Source organism: Haemorhous mexicanus, chromosome 6 (assembly GCF_027477595.1).
Source record: "Haemorhous mexicanus isolate bHaeMex1 chromosome 6, bHaeMex1.pri, whole genome shotgun sequence".
Classification (NCBI taxonomy): Eukaryota; Metazoa; Chordata; class Aves; order Passeriformes; family Fringillidae; genus Haemorhous; species Haemorhous mexicanus.
The window spans coordinates 35,350,119-35,372,362 of record NC_082346.1 but is presented as its reverse complement, the minus strand read 5'-3'; positions in this window follow the sequence as shown (position 1 = coordinate 35,372,362).

Below are 22,244 nucleotides of genomic sequence, written 5' to 3'. Positions count from 1 at the left end.
CTATGGTCCTACTAAAGTCACCAATCTAGAAAAGGTTTAATTACTTTCAAAGACACTAAAAAACTCTGCATCTATTTCAATACTAAACATATTTCAGAAAACTTCCACTTTGCAAGTAAATCCCTCAATGCAAATTAGTATAACTGGTTTGTGCAAAGGTTTACGGTTTTCAAAAAAAAAATTGGTTTCTCTAATCTTTACATAAAGATGTTTATAATGAATTCTGACATACTGTCTGCTTTTGCAGATAAAGCCATCAAGCAATTCTGTTCAGATTCAACACAAATAACATTACAAGGCTTCTAGATTATACATGGATTGAAAAATCTTCAGTTTTGAGGAAAGCATCTATGTTGGAAAAAATAGCTGGTGTTTAAATTGGCATGTGCAAGAACCAACATCTAAAGACATAAATGAAACATTAAGAGTAAATTGAAATTTTTGATAATTCCAAGTTATTTGGACCCAAGAAAGGCTGATCAGCTCCATACAGAAAAGATTGTTTGGAACTTACAATTCGGAATTCTATTGTCTGCATTAATTTTTTTCTTTGGAAGGTCAAGCTTACTGGTCACAAGTCATCCATTTGCTGAGGAACCCTCAAACCATTAGAGCTATATACATTGTAAAACTAATGTGCACACGCCTGTGTTTCTTGGCTGAATAAAGTGCCTCTCTATATTTTGGTGACATTTCTACATTCACCTTTCAGGAAGCAAACGATCACAAAATATGAAAGGCAAACTCTGGCTCTGATTCCTCATAGATCACTTTTGCACAGATGGACTTCTATTGCCTCAACAGAAATACTTAAAAACTTTCAGCAATTTCTTTTTTTTTTTTTTTTTTTGATTGCATGGTGTGGGTCTGGGATTTTTTGTTTTTTGTTTAGTTTTTGGGGTATTATGTTGTTAATTAGAGGTTGATTGGTGGTAAAGTAAAACAACACAGCTAGGTCACCTAGTTGGCTGCATATATGTACACAGTTACTTAATGGGAAAGTATTTCTTTATGTAAATGAACCCTGAGGTTTTAGGATGAATGCTGAAAATCAGGCAGTGTTTTCTGTTCAGCCTTTTTCACCAGTACTTAGGTGGTCCTGCAATCATTGATGAAGGGACTTTGAAAACAATTGTCCTGAATTTCATTTGAAAACTCCTATTGGATGTGGTCCATCACATGTTTAGCATGCTAACAGTTCTGGCAGGAATGAGTTCTATGAGCAATGCTTTTGTTTTTTTTTACCACAGCATTTATGCTACTCAAACTCCAGGGAAAACATGGATTAGCAACCAAATTGCATTTGATTCATAACTGAAATACTGTCCTCCTTATTCTGAAAATTATCTAGTGACAGCAACTCCATCTAGTCTGAAAATATCACATATTACTCACCAAAGGATGGACTATTACATATAATGACATATTCTTAGCTCATCACAGAGAATTCTTTCCCCATTTCATAGCAGATCATAAAAGTACAAAAGTTTCTAGACTTCTGTGATTTAGGTTTTTTCTAATATGCTCTCAAGAAGCTACATAACAGAAATAGAGCACTCTCATCTACTAACAATTTGTTCCTTTAGGATTTTTAATTTTTTTTTAATAAAGAAAAGTAAGAATGCAAATTCTCTCTGGAGAATGTAAAGACCTTACATGATCTGAACCAGCTTCTAAATTTTCACTTGCAATTTTCACAAGAGTAACACCTATAGTCACATAGACAAACAACTATCTTACTAGTTGATATATCCATTTATAGATTTTCAGTCTGTAAATCTAACAGCTACAGTGCTTAAGATATCTATGAAGTTGGGACTGTTAGACTTCAAGTAACTTTTAATCTATTTCTATCACCTTTCTCCTTTACCGCTCAGCTGCTTTAAACTATAGATTTTTCTCAGTTCCTCCATTTTTTAAACTACCTAGATGTGGCAAAATAGTACAATTACTAGTTGTTTTTTCTTATTACCTCATACTGCCTGTCATATGTTATTATACTCTCCTTCAGCTCTGACATCTACTTTGTAGCCCACGTTAATGAAAATGACAATCGACCCAAGTCCTCTTTTCTTGCTTCAGCAGTCCTACAGGGGAAAATAGTTCTTCAGAATAGAAGGCAAAAAAACATAATACAACAGGAAAACCTTCAGATTTACTATGAAATAAATGGATTTAAAATCACTCATACACAAACAAAATACTTTTTCCTACATTTTTTTTAATTTATACCACAGACCGGCCAGATAATGCAGTTCTCTGACAACAGCAGCCCTGAAGAATAATTTTAACATGCAATCTTCCATAAATAAAATCAAGAAGTGAAAGCCAACCTACGTCTGCCAACACAGGGAACCAAAGGCAATTCCCCACCAGAGAAATTGCCCCAGCATTCCAGCATTCTGACTCACAGCACCTGAAATGCCACCCAGTTCACTATACTTGCAAACTTCCTTTCCTAGCATGTCCTGTGATGGTATTTTTTAACAGGTCCTTTTTCTTTCTTCAGCCTGAGTCTTTTAGGTCATTGTATATTCTCTCAAAAAATTAGAGGAACATCAAAACAGGTTGACTTACACAATGAATGAGTCCCTCTGAGGACCCATACTAACATGGCTTAGTGACTTCTGGCTATAGTCGATGTCAATTACTTTGGGGGGAAAAAAGCCAGTTTACTTCATAGTACCTGTGTTTCAAGGCATAAATGCTGGCTTTCTTAAAGGTTGCTTTTTGTATTGCTTGACAGTATTTTCAATAAATACTTTTCTGTTTACTCTGTTCAGCAAGTAAAAAGACCTTAATATTGATGAAATAGCATGCTTAGTAATGACTTGTTATGGTTTATAAAACAATTATGGAATATTTCATTATTTCTTGGCAAGACTAACATTTTTCTTTTGCTGTGTTTGACATTTCCAAATTTAAGCTCAGACTTAAAACATAGGTAAAGCTACAACATTGAATGTGCACCAGTAGTTGGTTCCAAGTACCTCCTCTGTAACCTATAGTATCAACAGCATTACACAGATTGCTACTCTGATAGCACCTCAAGCTCTTGTTCCAAATGATCATATGAAAAGATTTTGCTCACTTTATTTGTGATAGAGGACAAAGGATAGAAAGAAGAAAATTGTACAGTCACCCTTATTCATATGAGTTGTATAGAGAGACTAGTAGATACTTTATATTTCTGCTTCCTCTGTATTAAATTCTAAGAGCAGCCAACATGAGATACCAGAGAAAAAAAGATCTGAGTATCTCCCTTTTTACAGTCTTGTTTAAAAGACTGACCACAGCTCCTGCTTCTCCTGTGTTTTCTACATGTATCTCTTAGTATGAATTGTTTCCTTGGAGAGGACAATGCCAGTTGTTAATAGTGAAGACTGTCAAGCCATTTGTTCTGTTCTTGTGATTTGGGCAGCACGGCTCCCAGCACGTGTGTGATGTCAATTATTCAGTATTCACTGCTGTGCCATTCGATGGCAAGGTCCTTCTGAGCAACCAGCCCACACCAGTGGCATTGCCTCAGTCCTGGTTACCTTCCTGTGATACTGACACACTTTCAAAGGAAAATTCAGAAGTCCAAAAACTTCACTTTAAGAGGATTTCTGCTAGTGGAAAGTGGACAAAATTTGTCCATTCACTTCTATATCTTCAGATTTTAAAAACTGCAATGAATGCTTTGTCATGCAGAGAGCTGGGAATTAAATGTTACAAAAAAGTTTTCCTGTTTTTCTTTTGCAGTGGCAGAGATCCGTGCAGAGGGTGTCTCTGAGGTCAGGAATGGGAATCTTGGGAAAATGATGCACGCCCATCCCGGACCTTCTCCCGAAGATGCGTCCCATCATTTTGCTGGTAATTCCTGCCATCTTTAACTAGTGGGCCTTTGAATCTCTCAGCTGGGTTCCAAGCCCCTGGGTCTCAGCTTTTTGAACTTTCTGCATGACCAGTCTGAATGGCATCAGGTAAGTATAACAGTCTGCATTAATCAGGTACAAGGTGCATTTCCTGCTTCCTGATAGCTAGTGCTTAGGATGGATATCAAGTGCTGGAGAGTAGAGATTTTAATTCATACCAATCTGTTTGGTTTTATACCTGCTGTTTGTTTTAATTTCAGCCAAAATTTCAGCCTCAATGTTTCTTGGCTTCAGTGGTGTCTTTTGCATAAGTTCTGAAGTGCAATTTTGTATTAAAGAAGAAAGGTGTTTTGGAGCAACAGTTTTTTGACTGCTTCTTCCCACTTCAGAAGAACCTTGCTTTTTTTTCTTTTCATGAAAGAGAGGCCCTCAGTCTGTATCCTTCATGCTCTTTAGTAAAATATGTAACTTGATTACAGAAAAGCTTTTTCTTTCAAAAATTAACCTCCTCCAAATAATTCTATTCTCTTTCATACAAGTCTTTTGTAAATTCCAGATTCTCTCTGTTGATCAAATCATCTCTAAATTCTCTAACTTTATAGAAATCATATGGCCTATATATGGATGATATTCTAGATATGAGAAAAAAGGTGATGTATATAAATATGTAGCATAGTTTCACATTATTCTCTACCACTCCTTCCATCCAGCATTTCATTTGCTCTTCTAATGCAAATGCACATTGAACTTATGCCTTCATTGAACAGTTTTCAATAATTTTGAGGTTCATTTCCTGAGCTGATATAATTAATTTAGAAGCATGTGAGTGGTATGAGCACTTAAAGTGTCTCCCTTCCTGTGTCAGCTCTTCTTCTCTGTGGTATCACTGCTGATTTTCATCTATCACTCTGTTGTCTGTTCATTTTACACACACACACACATATATATATATTCAAAAATCATTTTTTCTGATTAAAATTCTCATTTGCTTCTCTTTTCTCTGGTCTCACCCCAATTACCATAACATATGCATATCTTCCTTTTCTTTTTTTTTTGTAGCTTATAGTAATGCATGTTGTCAGATACATCTTAAAACACTAAACACGTTGTATGCACTGATTTTCTCTTTCTCTCTCCTTTATTAGTACATTCAAAGAAATTGGACAGATTGATTCTCCATTGTCACAAATCACACTGATTTAACCACTCTTATTAGATGACCTTCCAGATGTTTTATTATTTTGTTTTAAATTTTCATTTCAATATTTTTACCAGATACAGTTTTTACTCCTCTGTAATTCTCTGGATCACCCATGCAGTATTTAAAAAATGCATGAGTATGGTTTATGCTATATCCTAGCCCTTGATGAGAGGAGCTAATTTATTACTCAGAATCACTTAACAGTTACCTGAGTAAACCTGAGGAGGGGATGATTGGACAAGTAGCCTCTGATTTCAGTGGAAATTTCATGTGACTGAAGAATGACACCATCACAATTCTTCCATGTGGGTATTCCATGACTGGACTACACTGACTAATGCTTTGCACTACATACCAACTTATCATTCTGTACCGTATCCATTGGTATCAAAGTATTACTTGACAAAAGGAAGTACAAAACTTGTTCTTGTCTGGTAAGGTACCAGTCAAGATGTGTGAGGGGCAATTTTTTGCCCTTAGGTATCAGCTGCTTTTTAATCTTATGCAGTCACCCTTGTAAAATTTAAATTAAGAAATAGAAGACAATGTTCAAAGCTGAATAGAAATAGATGAAGGAAAAGTCTCTTAGCTGACACTAGTCTTTGATGTGTGCTCATCTGAGAGAAAACTTTGTCCAGAACTGTATTTACATTTGTTCTGTAAGTATTACTGCAAGAGGGCTTATGAGTGTAGGGAACATATGGAGAGGCTGGCAGGCATGGATTCCCTGGTGTGGTGGTTAGAGACTTTGCTCTGAAAAGGCAGGCTTTTAAAATTCATTTGAACACTATAAAATACACAACTAGTATGCCAAATAAGTCTGTATTTTAAAAAGTATTACTATTGTGAAAAGGAATTAAATATTTAAAGATCTAATGCAACTTTGTAATTTAAATAATTATTCTATAAGTCTATGTGATAGTCTAACATTGCAATCTAAATTAATTGTCAGCCCTTTCACACAATGACTGTATCAAATCTAACAAGTTTCTTTGAATTATTTTTTTAGTATCTGGGCTCCCCCATCTTTACTTATTTATTATTTATTGCAGTGCTTGCTCTTTAAAATTCTGAAAAATTTTCTGGCTCCATAATGACAGCAATTCCTTTCCTCAAGGGCTTTTTCCATTGCAAGATGTCCTTCAGTTAGACTGAGCTTCATCCACAATCCATCAAAATCACTGGGACAAATTTTAACAAATTTCAGTGGATGTTACAGCATGTGTAGGGAATGTGTAGCTAACTTCCAGCTCCTTTATCCTGATCCTGTTTAAACCATTGGTGCAATTTAAAGTATCATTTACACTGAAATACTTGATGAACCACCGACTGCGTGTGTCTAGATTTCTTTATCAATGTAAAATATAAAATGAAAGCTAAATATTTTTTTTTGAACTTGCCCACCATTGCAGCCATTACAACTCCTGGATATAAAAGTCAAGACTATTCTCTCTGTAATCTTGGATTTATATATGATGTATATGTGTGTGTGTCTGTGTGTGTGTCTGTGTGTGTGTGTGTGTGTCTGTGTGTGTGTGTATACACCAGTATACATTATTATCAAAAGAAGGTCTAAGGAGAGCCTCCATCCTTAGAATCATAGAATCATTGAGGTTGGAAAAGAACTCCAAGGTGATCATGTCCAACCTTCAAACAAATACCGGCATACACAATAAACTATATCACTAAGTGCCACATCTACTCTTTTTTTGAATGCTTCCAGGAATGATGACTCCACCACATACTGGGAACATTGTTCCAGTACTTAACCACTCTTTCAGTGAATAAATTTTCCCAATATTCAGTCTGAATCTCCCTTAGTGCAACTTGAGGCCATTTCCCCATGTCCTGTCTCTAGTTGCCTGCATAGTGATAAAGGATTAGCAGAATGCTGAGGATTTTAATTATTTTTTTGCCTCAGTGTCTTTTAGTAATACCAGTCGTTCTTTTGGTACCCAATCCCCTGATATGGAAGAAGGGGTGGGGAATTAGAGTGTCCAGAGAAAGGCAACAACGCTAGTGAAGTGTCTTATGAGGACTGGCTGTAACAGCTGGGGAAAAGGAGGCTCAGGGGAGACCTTATCACTCTCTGCAGCTACCTGAAAGAAGGGTGTGGGGGTTGGTCTCTTCTCTAAATGAAGTTGGATATATTTTAGATGCTCTCACAAAAAGTTATTTTATTCAGAAAAAATAAATTAGATGTAAACTGCAAGCAAACTCATTATTTTTAAAAGATTGATGTCTAGTTATATCAAATTTGCATTCCAAAATAAAGGATGAACACCTTCATGAATATTAGACTTCTAGAAGAAAACCAAAGCAAATGAAGTCATTAGTCATTTGAACATCTATTTCTGCATGGGAGATCAGATTATGCAAGCACGAGGAATGTGTACATCACCTGGAGAAGCACAGGATCTAATGCTAGGGCTCCTATCTGTGTGTCATAAAGAAACCACTCTGTTTCACTGCAGTGGTGACTCACAATGGAAGGGATGGACTGCACAGAAAGAACTATTACAAATTATAATAAATTATCAGAATGGTACTACCCATAGGATTTCACTTTTTTTATGTGTTATATTTCTTCTGTAGCACTCTAGAAAACAATCACCATCTATCACCCCCTTGTTATAAGGAAGTTACTGTTCTTGGCTTCATTTTAGAATGCTTTTTAAAAATGTTTGAAGTTAATTTTGGTCAGCCGACCTGTTTCCTATTACCTTATTTTCTATTCTATTCTATTCTATTCTATTCTATTCTATTCTATTCTATTCTATTCTATTCTTTTCAGACCATCCTTTAAACGACTTTAGTATCTGACTGCTTTCCAAAAATGCACTAACTGATGTTACTAACATCTGTCATGTGCTGTTCATTTTCCCTCTCATCTTCTCTGCAGGGACAGGATGAGAGAGAAAATGAACCACACATTGTGTGTGCAATGTAGTGTTATATGCATATGCATGATGATAGAGTCTTTAATTACATGCTCTCATCTTGTTTTCCCACAGGACCCCTGCCTCATTCAGTGCACAGGACAAACACATGTGAGAGATTTCAGAGTGCATAGGCAACCACCAGTTTAGCAGTTCCTGACATGTTTTTTTCATCTGATCTAGTGCTTTTAAATGTATGTTTCCTCTTCTCATGTGCTTTTTTAATTTCATCTTCACATATTACTGGTATTTTCTATAGAAAGAATAGCAAGAGAGTAATCATAAGATAATTAAATAGAAATAAGGTACTTATTAGACCTGAAAACAATACATGGTTAATTCCTCAAGCCTCCGTACACCTTTACATATAATCCCAAAGTCGTATTCAGGAAGAAAAAACAGGGGATGTTTTTCCCACCTGCTCCACCCTGCCTGAAAATTGAAGTATGTAATTATGAATCTGTGAAGTTGGAGGAAGCAAGAATGCTGCTAGTATGGAGGCTTTGAAAGAGATGCTTGTATGCTTCCACTTGGCTTGAACTTCTCACGTATCTGTGTCATCCCCAATCATACCTTTTGTAAGTAACCAGTTAGAGCTAATTTGGAGTCCTCTCTGTTACCATCTGGAACAGGATATGCCCAAGTTTTCACATTACACTATATCATAAACTTGCACAATTACTCTCAAAATGCTTATTATCTTGGAATCAAAATGCTAAGAGTTATTATTTGTTATCTTGGGGTTTCTTCCCCTAATGAAAGACTTTTTGCTTATTCCTAATCAATGAGTTGATATTTTTATGGGTTGTCTTTTTCTTTTTTTTCTTTTTTTTCCCCCTTACAATACATGGATGTGTAATGACACGAAAACTGAAGATAAAACATAAATATCATGCATTCTTTTCCTTTTCTACATACATCTTAGTTCTGACTCCTTTTAAATAAAATATGCTTCTGTATTTTACAGCAGGTAACTATTTTGTCATTTCAGAATGCCTTCAGAACCACTTTTGACTGCCTGTCATAAAGATTTGTCTATATGAAAGCAGACATGGTTTTCTTTTAATTAAATAATATTAAGATTTTTTGTTTAATCTGTTGATAAAAACTTTGTAGTTTCATGGATACTACTGCTGATTTATAAAGGTAAAAAGTTTCCCCTCTGCTGCTGTGTGTAGTAGTTTCCTACAAAAATGGGGATGGATGCTGGCTTGTGTGCATGTTTTGCAAGCAGTTGCCTACAGTAGTAGATTAACTCCATCTGTTAGACTACAGGCAGGGCCATTTGAATTTTGCCTGTGAAATCTGAACCCAGGCTAAAGAGGGAGTCTGAACTCAAACCTTTTTTTAGCTTCAGATTGTCTGAGCCAATATAAATGTATTGCACTATGGAAAGGAGCCCTTTTAAATCCACTTCAGACCAAACTTGGAAATGTTTGAACAGCTTAAAGCTTTTAACCTTGAATCTCATTGTAGCTTAGTGGGGTGTTTTTGTTTGTTTGGGGATATTTTTATCCTTGCTGGGTGAGGAAGGTATCCAGATTTTTCTTTTCAGCTATGGATCTTTGATCTCTGCCTCTTTGCAGTGATTCCACGGCTTGTTCCAGCTGCAGTACACCTATCTTATGAAGCAAAGTGCAAAATTGCACTGCTTGTACGTGGGGCTCACTATAAACAAATTTTAAGAACTTACATTTGCACTGGAACATTTTCAGTTCATAAAAGGTCAGGTGTAAATTTATAAAGCCCCAATATATCTAAATCTAGGTGTAGGCGAGACTGGGGGTAGCACGGTCGGGACGGATGGAGACGAGAGATCTCTGGAGCCAGGTCGTGGAACTTGTGGTTTATTGCAAAGGGCGTGGGTACAGGGCCCTGCTGGGAGCTGCCAGCTGCAGCTCGGAGCAGGCCCGAGAGAAGAGAGAGGTAGAGAGGGTAATAACGTAAAAAGGCAAGAGCTAAGAGCATAGAAAAGTAAGAGCGCAAGAGTAAAAGCAAGAGAACAAGAGCAAAAGCAAGAGCATAAGAGCGCGAAGTTCCCGTTACAATACAATAAATCATCTTCTGTGTTGAATATTCTGATTCTCACTAACCAATCTAGTACAGCATACAAATCCTATAGCATTTACATACAGCCTATAAGAATCACTACATTACCAAACTGTGCTACATTTTAAACTCTAAAACCTACTCTTCAGACCCCTTCTGCCAAGCTGGCAGGGTCTGCTCTGACCCTTGGACCTGCCTGCTTGCAGAGGGTATTGTTTCATCAAAAGGGGATTACCTTCAGCCGGCCACACCATTGTTTTCCTGTTGTTCAGTAACTAAGGGATGTCAAAGCTTGCTTTCATTTCAATCTCGCTTATAGTTTCTATATTCTCAAAATCTTTTGCCATGCAATCATATTTGTAAGGCTTTCTTGTTTCATCTTCTCCAACATCTAGGCCTTTGGGAGAAATATGCTTACTACCTGGATTGTATTATCTGTCTTCATACCAAGAAGCCTGAATGTCCAGAATGTTTGAATGCACTGCAAGCAAGTATCAAAACAAATATTACATGTCTGCTAATGAACATTTTCAGAGCAGTTAGGTGATGTTTGACAGGATTTTTCTTTTGCTGAGTAAATCCCCTCCAAATGTTCCTAAGTGTTAGCTTAGAAGTATATAGTGACATACATACCATAAACACAGCTGTTACAGGGAAAATGTATTTCATAGGTCCAACACTGAGGATTTCTGTTTGATATTTAAAAAAAAGCTTTAAAAAACATTCATGATGCTATGAAGACCTCATTCCTGCTTTACAGAGAGTGGAACTGCATGCCTGTTTGATGGTCAATTATCTGAGATGAGTGAAGAGGAATTTTGGCTAACTGTGAACAGAACAGAGGAGCCCTTTCTGCCCTTTGATGTGGTGTATATGGTGTCTAGAAGGGGGGCAGGCAGAGAGCAGGGGGAAGCTTTGCTATCCAGCCCTCTTTTTTATTCCCCAAAGCAATTTGGGATTTTCTATTTCTGTCACCACTCTTATCAGTACAAATGTACACCTATCAGCACTCCAACAAAAACTACAGACATGCATACTCCCTGCCAATCCCACAATCTCCCTGTCCAGTCTAATAATTACAAGTTATTCCAAAGAAATACCTGGATTACAAGGAAGCTGGTATACCATCCTACATTATCTCTTGCTGCAGGCTGTGAGTTTACAAGACAGCATTGCCATAGTTTCTGATACTTTATTACTTGCATTCATTTTAGCCTATTTCAAATGGGATCTGTGTCAGTAGCATGCTTACACTGCAGCTTTTACTGGAGGAGGAGTACACTGCTATTGACAGGCATATCTGGTAGCACAATAGGTTTTATGCTGAGTCTCCTTGTTTCCCTATTTTCTTTAAAAAATTCTTCTCTCTCAGTTTTGGTGACTTAAAGTTCATCTTTGCATAGAAAGTTAGAAATAATTTTGCTAAAGCTACATTTATTTTATACATATCCCACAGATACAGGGAAAAACATACTGCATCCATTATTTTCAAGAAAATAGAATCTAGTCCTCCTGTATTCCTGTTGTGGAAGTCTGGAAATTTCATTTATTTTAAGAAAGCAAAGACTTGCAGGTAACAAGTTAGTTAGATTTTAAAATTAATTGTCTTCTGGATTATTCAACAGGTTCACAATATTTAAATATATTTTTTTTTCTCAGCAGCAGGGTCATATCATAGCAAAGCCTTCTCTTTTCAGCCCCTTTAGTATAAACTATAAAATGCCTCCAGTACCTCTCAGTTTCATCATTCTGGTCAGTTTTTTGAGTTTAGCATCAGAAAAAGATAGAAAAGAAGAAAGTAAATTAAATAGCACAGAAAGGCTCAGCCAAGATTGAAGTTGCTTGAACTCCTGATACTTCCAGCATGTTACACTGACAGGCATAAACCAGCATCAAATACATCTTATCATTTAAATCATTACTGAAATTGACAAGGCCCGATGTTGCTTCATCTGTCCAGATACGTGTGCACATAATAATAAATTCAAAAATCGCCTCTTATGTAGCACTTTTCATCCACAGAGCTCAAAGCCTTTTTGATGGGAATAGTCAGATAACTGATGTGCTCTAGTGACCCAGAAAATCAGTGACATCAGGTAGAATTGGACTTCAATTCAGACCCATGATGACCACATGAATGTATCTCACTGATCTGGTGATAATACTGTTATGAGATTTCAGTGATATCTATAAGCATTTTATACCTTTTATGTTGCTAGTTTCATTGCCTTTGTGAAGACTTACATGGCCGTGTGCCTTTTTTTTTGCCACCTTTTTTTTTTTAATTTGAGAGAGAAATAGACATATTTAGAGAGCCCATATCTAGCCAAAGAAATTTTTTAGTTTGGCAAGATTTTTATAAAGTATTTTACTGCTTCATTCAATAATGTCTCAATTATTTTCTATGCTACATCTTATCTCTTAATATGAATTTTTTTTCTGGGTATATATCTTAGGTACTGACTTGCAAACTCTTTATTTGTATCACTTTAGTACAGACTTTTGAATAATTATTATTGTGTATTTTCTAAATTAACTTATTCTAAGGATGCCTTGATAATAATCTTTGTAATTTCAGTATTCTTAGATAAATTTATTTTCAGTATGTTGCACGCAGAGAATTTGTTGGTGTTTGTTTTTTTCTAAGTCTTAAATATTTCACCAAAATTAATATTGGCTCACAAAAATTGAAAGAATTTAGAGTAAGGTACAGTTACAGATATGGGCTATATAGTCATCTTCATGTAGAGAGTTATACATTCAGTTAAGTTTCTGAACCCCAGAAGTTAGCTCTAGATTTTTTTCTAGAGTAGCTGAAAGCAGAGTAAGCCTGTTTAGTAGCCTTAAATATTTTCTGTTAATATGCTAAGTCATAGGTTGTAAACATTTTTATTTTACTAGTTCAATTCCTAAAATATATTTTAATGAAACCACACTCTTTTACAGATCAGCAAATATCCTCTACAGTTAAATTTTATTGCTTCAACAAAGAATGCATCATGATTAAAGAAGGGTATGAAATTTCAGTCTCCAAAGTTCACAGTTGGACTTGTATTCAACCCACTCAACAAAGTATGTGGTTGTACTGCAATTCAAACTGCTGCATTTTCTATTTAGATCATCATGGTATTGGCTCCAAACTACTACAGATGGAATTGGAACATCAGTGCATGTAGTTTGGATCCTTTGTTAAACAAATTCAAATGTTTAATGTCTGTGCCACAGTACTGGTTAAATGTGTTTATTCACTCTTAAACAGCGCTAAGGGGGAATTTTACTACTGTCTTCAGCTTCCTAATGGGAGGTTCTAGAGACTTCAGACTCCTCTCTGAAGTGCTAATACAAGTGGCATACACAGGAAGCGTTGAATAAATATTAGTGAAAAATTTGAAGTGGTTAAAGAAGAGGAGAGGTAGATCAGAGTGTTCTCTTAAATTTTTTTTGATTTTTTTTTCAGTTTTGCTTGTTTTGGTTTGGTTTGGTTTGGTTTGGGATTATATTTTTATTTTATGGCGTGGATATTTATGATTGTATCATTAAACATCATTGACATAAATATGCCTATTTATGGCAGCCAGTGAACAATTTAGCCTGAATGTGAATATTCTTCCCACACACATTCTGCTTCTGAAGACTAGGTCCCCAGCTTGTGATTTCATCTTTGAATATGTTTATCCAGATGTAATAACGATCGCTTTCTGTTATTTTAACATCATAATTACCAAAAGCAGCAGTCCTTTAGGCTTGCCAGTTTCTATCCAGAATAGATAATGTCTCTCCCTCTGAAGGATTTACTAATACTTTCCCATAATCTTAAGTAGAAAATTATCTCTGCATTGGCAGTTGTCAAGATAGATAGATAAATAGATAGATAGGTAGATAGATAGATAGATAGATAGATAGATAGATAGATAGATAGATAGATGGATAGATAGATAGATATAGATATATATAAAAACCTCTCTGAAATTAGTGTCCAAATTTGAAAGATGTTACTGAGGTATACAAGTATTTACAGGAACCAATTAGGTATTTGAGGTATGTTTCTGAGTTCAGAAAAGTAAAGAGAAGTTTTATTATTGATTTTTATTGGAAGAAGAATCAAAGCTTGAAGGGACCAGTTTGAACTAGTTAAATGACAAAAGAGAAGCCTCTCTTTGTTCCCTCAAACAAAAAAATGTCCTAATAAAACAATAAGCATTTCCAGATCAGGTGGCATAATAAGAAAGCAGGTGAGTAGAAAAACACTTTGGATTTCAGAGAATTTTAAAATTATCCTTCTTCTTTTATCCTGTTTTAATTCATTTTTTAACATATCTTTCTAAATTACTCCTATTTTTGCAGAATACTGTAAGCATTTCCATTGCCATCCCAATGAGGAAAGATGATATACTTGTAACACTCCACACTTTTTGATACAGAGAGGATGAAATACCTTGAAATTCTCTAGCATTTGATTTTCAATTGTTTTCTTTGACATATTAGGTGATTAATCAAATTACATTCACTGTGCCAACATTTTATGGTTGAAAATCTGCCAACAGAAACACCACCTCTTAGAAATGATTTATAAAAAAAGGTAGAGTGCAAAATCACACCTAGTGGTGTCTCTACCATGTGTGTTAAATCTGTTCCTTCTCCCAGCAGGTCCATCCTGGGTCAGAGGTTTCTAAAAGTTAAATTTTTATTGCTACTATCTTTTGCATTTACCTGCAGAGCACAGCAAGGTTTTTTGTTAGGGTTTGGTTGTTTAGTTTTTTTGTCCAATTGGATTTTTTCATAGAAGTTTGGTTGTATTGATGAAAACATGCACAATACAACTCTAGGAAGGGGATTGGTCATAAAATACACCCCTCTCCAACAGCTGAGACAATGGCACTTGGACTGAGTTGTGAATATTATAAAAAGAAATCATTAAGAAAGGGTCAGCTGACAAACAATAATCAAATCAATAATCCCATTTGCTGGAGAAGGAGAAAAGTTTTCTACATACCTGTTTGCAGGACAAGGGCTTCTAGAAGCATATAAGTAATAGAATATAGTTTGTGCATTAAAATCAAGAAAAGGCATATTTTTCTTTCCTTAATCAGCTCTCTCATGACTGTATCTTATCTGACATTTTTTTCCTGCATACTGATGAAAAGATGTGCACACTGTGCAGGAGTTTACTTGCTTATCTTAGAGTCTTCTGTCATCAAAGGCTTGCAATCCACTGCATAGTATACATTGCACCATTATTTGTCAGCAACTTATCAAAAAAAAAAAAAAAAACCACTATTTTTTAAGATGTAAATTCTAATTTGTTGCCATTACAATCTGTCTTCTCTGCATTACAAGGATTTCCATGACAAGACAAGGAGCCACTGTTTCCAGGGGGCTCCATGAGGTAGAGTCTCTATATAAAATTAAATAAATATTTATTTGAAGATATACAGTGTGTTAAGCAGGGATGCCATATAGTGCCATGGTTTTTAGAGACAACAGGGTGATGGAACTTGTCATTGTACTCAGCAACTAAAGAAGATTTCAGTAGCATACTAAAAGCAAGGCCTCTTATAAACCCCTTGATTTAACAAATTACACAAGGGATTTACCACTGCCAACCTGTATTATGAAACAAAGCATGCTGTGGCAAAGGTTTGATACATGAAAACAAATTAAGCAAATAAGAATTCATAGTTAATTTGAATTTTATATTCAGAGCCAAACTAATTTTACAAGGAAACAAGTTTTCCAACTTTCCTAACAGAGTCTGGGGGATAATAAGGTATTGGGGCATTATGTGTTAGTTTTTATATGATCCATCTCTAAAGAGTACAAAACCAGAATGCAATCTTAAACTTGAGATGCTATCTGTTCTTGGGGTATGCTTATCATTATTTTAACGGAAATTGCACTTATGCATTAAGGGAAATATAGACCCCACCTCCTTCAGCTTCTCATTTTGTAGCACAGTAAATGCTGAGCCATATGGTATCTTTTAATGGAATACACATTTCATCATCTCTGTTCATTTATATAGATTTCCTAAGATGTAGTTTAAAAGTGAACACATCAGAATACATTTGTTAAAGAGGAAATTCACTACTGGTTCTGGGCATAAATTTAAGGAATGTTTTTAATGACTAAAATATTTGTAAACTGTGCTACACTTATATAGCGAAACTCTGTTTGTTGCTAGATTCCTAAATTAGAAAGATCTCATTTGCATTTTAGTAGAAACACTAAAAATACTTTTTTATGTTTCAAGTTTATTCTAAACTGCTGTTTTGGACTGCCATCCTTCGTTACAGGCATGGACTGAAAAAGTCTTAGAAATGATATTAGATATCATCTTTGAGAAATTGCTTTTAAACAGATAGGCTGTGTCATCAGGATGAAGTACCACATGCTGTTAATTATACATGGTTCAAGTTCTAAAATTTAATCAGATGCAGATTCAAACTCATGTCTTGGTTTGATATCACAAGAGGGTTACTTCTTAGGTGGGTGTGTACCTTTCTTGTGCTTCTAAAATATGATGTAGATGGTTGCCTTCACTGTGGAAGCTTTTGTGACTCTTCAGTGGCAATTGTCTCTGCTTCACAGCAGAGTGAAAAAATATAGGGAAAGCTTGAGAGATCCTTCAGAAAGAGTCTCTGCTGCTGCTGACAGAGATCACAGCATAAGCTATTTGCTACAGAAAGAGACAATAATGAGACTATTTTTCTCATCGTGTCTTTATCACTAAGGATCACTGAAGCCATTGTAAATGGCCTGAGAAAACATAGCTAGTGGAAACTTCCACAGAATTCAATGTCAGAATCCATGTCACATTACTAGCAAATCAAAATATCTCAAAAATATTCCAAAATTTTTTTTGAAACTTCACCTAACATGTCTATGAATTATACCATCGGACTTTAGATGTGAAACACCTTACTAAATTTCCTGCATGTAAATTATGTATTGTAAACAAGGCAGTATGTTTCATTCAAGTACTCTGATTTTTCTCTCATTCAATAAATCTTAATGTGATTAATGGATTCTGTCTAATGTCCCAAAGACAACCCCTGAGAAAACAAAACTGCACAACCTCTAAGGGGGTATGCTGAAGTACAAAGCCTGAACACCGGATTGCACACACCTCTCAGGCTTTGTCAATGATCAGAGACAAAGATTTCTGCTCCCCAGGAACTGTGTTTCTCTCAGGATGTAAATATTAGACAATATACATTCATTTTTTCAAAACAAGGAGCCTTTTTCACTGCCAAAACTGAGTCATCGACATTTTTAAAAATATTATTTTCATGGTGGTCCATTACATTGAAACACTGGACAAAACTCAAATTTATCTTATTATCAAGCACAGCTCATATTTAAAAATTGTAGCTGTACTTTATTTAAAGAAAGGAAATATCTATGAGAGAAAAAAATAATACCATGGTTATTTGAAAATAGCAGAAATTAATGATATATGTCTCTTAGGACCACCTCATTTCTAGCACAAAAAATAATGCTTTTTGGCAAACTACAGAACTAAAATCATCATCGAAATATCATTCAGAAAACAAGGTTTTCTGTGAAATAGGTGGAGTCATTTGGCAGAGAGTCATCTACAAAACTGTGGTATCAATACCAAAACACGCAGAGAGCAAACTCAGTCAACAATTTACAGGAATTCTTTTCAGTGTCTCACATATGAATAATCTATGTATGTAATTCTGCATTTTACAAACACATGGGTATTTTTCTCAGTATTGAAACCAATCTAAGATTTTAAAAACACCAGCACAGTGAGGACTATGTGCAATAAGAGGAAATACCCTGATGGTTTCTGCAATGGATCACCTGAAGAACGTTTAAGAGAAGACAAGTAAATGAAGTTGTTTTAAAAAGCCATGGCCACAACCTTATTCTTAAAAAAGTCTTCAAAAACCAAACACTTTAAGGATTCCTTGTCCCTGACTCTAACAGTTTCTTCTCCTCATTTCATTGCAACATTAGTACAATCATAGAATCGTTTTGGTTAAAAAAGACCCTTCAGGGTCTTTTTTAAAGAGGTCTTAAAGGTTAAATCATCAAGGTCTTTAAGGGTCTTAAAGGTTAAATCATCAAGTGCAACCATAAATCCTGTATTGCAAACTCACCTCCAAACCATATCCTTAACCATCACATCTCCATGTCTTTTAAATTCCTCCAGGGTTGGTGACTCAACTGTCTCCCTGGCAGCCTTATCCAATGCTTGATACCCCTTTCAGTGAAGAAATCTTTCCTAACATCCAGTCTTTACCTCCCCTGGTGTAACTTGAGTATACTTCTCCTTTTCATTCACTTGCTACTTGGAAGACACCCATCTGACTACAACCTCAGAAACACTAGCAGAAAACACCACACAGAGTTAGGTCATGAATGTCTGCCTCAGTTTGCCATTGACATGACTGAAATGGAATAGAATTCCTAGCTAAGTAAAATGCTTCAAAATTACATGCTAATGAATTTTTCAGCCAAAATACACTGAAAAACACAGATGAAAATCTGACCTGCAGCTTTCCTAACTAATAAGAAGAGTTCAGAAACCTGCAGTATATCTCCTCCACTGCAAAAATAAAAGTGCCTAAGAGCATGATATTTGGAAAACATTAGGGTGGTTTAAAAGCCTCAGACAGTCATGAGAGTTAGAGAAAGCTCAAAGGGAGTCGTACAAGTAAAGAGAAAATCAAACTCCAAGCAAGAGTTTCAGCTATGGATAAAAAGAAAATGGACTTTCAGATGTGGACTAGAGAAAAAAACCCTCACCTAATGGGTAATCTGAGATTAGGAAGGACAGGAGAAAAACAGGAGGTACCAAACAAATGCATGGAGGATGACACTGGAGTCATGTTTAGAAATAGTTAATTTATGAAACAATCTCATTCAGTAAGGTAGGCAGTGATAGTGGCAGTGTTTACTGCTGTGTATTCCTTGGCTGAATTTAGCAGGCAACTCTCTGATTAACAGCAGTTTGACAATGGGATTTCTGTAGTATGACAATATTTTCTGTAGAACTACAGATTTATGTTCTAAAAAACTGCTATTCAAAGCAAGCTATCACATATGAAAAAGAGAAAGCAATTTTATTATGGGAGGGTTTGGGTTTTTTTATTGTCTTGCTGGATGCTTAATCATAAAAAGTTAGCACAGTCCAAGTGTAAATCCACCCTCCCCCTTTTTTTCCAGTTAATATTTAAGTTGCCTATCTCACAATTTCACGTGTTTTAAAACACTGTTGTGACCAATCAGATGTATGAACATACACTCTTTAACATTACACAAACCACTTCATATTTAAAATCAGTATTTTTAGGACAAAAATTAAGGGATTCAGGAACAGACTATAATGAAACAAAATGCTCAGTGAAAACTAGGAGTGTTTTACTTCTTGATTTACAGTTTTTGGTACAGGCCTGCAAATGCTAGACATCTGTACTATATTATTTTCTGAAGAAGTAACTAAAATTGTTGATGAAGTTGAACTTCACATTCACTTTAAATTTCCCAAAGCAGTGAAACTCTGCCAATTTCTGAATTTTAGCCAGATGTGATATGTGGCTTGCCCCCAGGATCTGATGGATTTCCCACTGGCTGGTTTAATACAGCCAAAAACCTATTTCTGTTATGTGTTTGGAGAATCCAACATGTTCCAATCCAGAATTTCAGCTGTACTGAACAATTTATTGCTTGCGATATCTTTATCCTGCTCCTTACTCAGAAGAATGACTGGGACAAGAAGACTGCCGTCTCTCCTTACTTAAGGTAAAAAAGGAAGGTGAAAAAGTGGAATTAGGTTAGGTCAGAACACACTTGGTACACTATCTCATTCATGGATAAAATGTTCTCCAGCAGTTTATTACTGTGTCACATTTCAACAGCAAAACACCTCAGCCTTTCTACTTAAAAGCACCTTGCAGTGCTGAAAGACAGACAAACCTAAACACTTAGTGCTTTCTGAGGCTTAAGGACATGAAGGAACTGTGTGTCACACTAGAGGAAGAAAAGATGTGTTGTCTCCTTTTAAAATGTTACATGTGGTAAAGCTACTGGCCTGGTACTGGAGTTAGAAACTTTTCTGATAGTCTTATCAGTCGTGGTAAAAGCTGGCCTGAAATATTTATATTTTATTTGTGTGCCATAGCATCCAAGGATAGTAATCAATGAAAAGGATTTTGTTGTGCTAGGCATCATTCTAGCATGGAACAAATGCTTAAAATGTTATTTTTCAGACTGGGATTCCTTTTGTTCCAAATCGTGATACACTGGCAAGTGATAACAAAGCAACACAGACACACCACAGCCCTCATTAGCATATAACATTTCATTTTTAGGATGATCCACAGCCCTAAAATGGAATAAATAGAAACAGCATACATGGGTAAATGAATGCTTTCTATCCATAGAAGTCTTACATGCATTTTAAAAAGAAGACCCAAACCATACATACCACATTGAGCACGAGCCACTATTAGCATTCTCTCTAGAGTCAAACCTATTGCAGCAACATTAAAATGTTTCCATGCATGTCATGAGGTTATAGCCCAAACAGTATTATACTGGGAGCCAGAAGGGAGAGGTTCTGTGACTAGGTGTTATCCTTCTGAGGCCTCTTGTCAGAGAAGGAAGGAGAAATTGGCTAGAGTGATCCTGTGATAGATAATGTCATTCCAAACTGAGATGACTTCTTGGGAAAGTAGGCAGTTTTTGTAAGAGCTGTTAGAGGGGCACAAAGAGGCTGAAAAAGAAAGCAAAAGTAACAGTGCATGCATAACTACTGCCAGCTCAGTAAAGAGAGGCTTAGTCAGCCACTGTCATTTCTGCTGAAAATGAGCTCCATGGTCCTTCCCTGCATCATTCTTCCAGCTGGCGACAAAAGCTTTCCCCAGAAAAGGAAAGACACAGAGTTCAGGCAATATGCTGATGACAAAACTGAGCCAGTGAAGAGGCAGACTCAGTTATAGCTCATCAAGAGCTTTCTCTGTTTTCTCCTTTTCTTCTTAATATCATTCTGAAAGTAGACCACAGACATGGTAGTTTGCACGGTTTAGCTCTGCATGAGAAATTGTAGGCTTTTTGATTCTATTGCATAAAACAAACCATATGTTAGAGAAAGTAGTAAGAAAGGGAGAGAAGGCACCATAGAAGGCAGGGGCAGGCCAGACTGGCTGAGCAATGTGCATTCCCTGAAAGACTTGCATCTGAAATGACAGAAAATCATACATTAATCTGCAAACCTCTGTCACTATGAGGTCTAAAAAGCAACTTATTCTCAAATATAACACAATTCAAGGTCTAAAATAAATAGATTTGGTAGATTATCAACCACAAATATTTATATATACATTAGTCTGGTCTGCTAAAATATCGTGGAAATTGTTCATGATGAAAAACATTTTATAGGTAGACAAAATTAGTTTTGTGGTTCAGTGTTGCCATAATTACTCATTATGGCAGTGGAAGTACTGTTTAGGTAATTGGCAGTAAGGACAAAATACTCGATAGTCTTAAGCTAAAAACAAGTTGTTCAAAGAGAAGTGCCTCACTGGATACTGCCAATGCCAGTAACATTTGCTAAAATATTAAAATAATCTCTGCCAGACAGAAAAACCATCTAATGGAAAGCCTGTTTGGACATCATACAAGAGCTGCAATTCATATCTTGAATAAGAATCAGAAGTTAATTTTCATTCTGAAGCATTTTGCAAATTAGTCTCTAGCTATTCAGCTAGAAAACACCAAATGTTCTGTTCCTTGACATAAATAGGTTAGTATTATTGAAATTTACTTATATTGACTGTTACCCTAATTACCAGTAACTTTGAAAAATAGCTAAACTGTTAAAACTAAGGGGAAAATTCTGTTTATGTAGTGATGGGTAAATAGGAAGCAGGACACCAAATATAAGAACCACAATGACCTTTGAAAGTGGAAGATATTTAAGTCACAGAAACACAGAACAACACAGGTTGGAAGGGATCTCAGAAGATCTCCTGGTCTAACACTTCACAGGAAACAGTCTAGATGAGACCATCTTGAACACCTCTTGTGTTGGGAACTCTACCAAGTCCCTAGGGATGTTGTTGCAGGGAATGATTGTTATCACTATAATTTTTTTTCTGAGATGAAACCTCTCTACATGCACCTTGTACCCACTGCACCTTGTCTTCTCCTCTGTCCTCTTTGTAG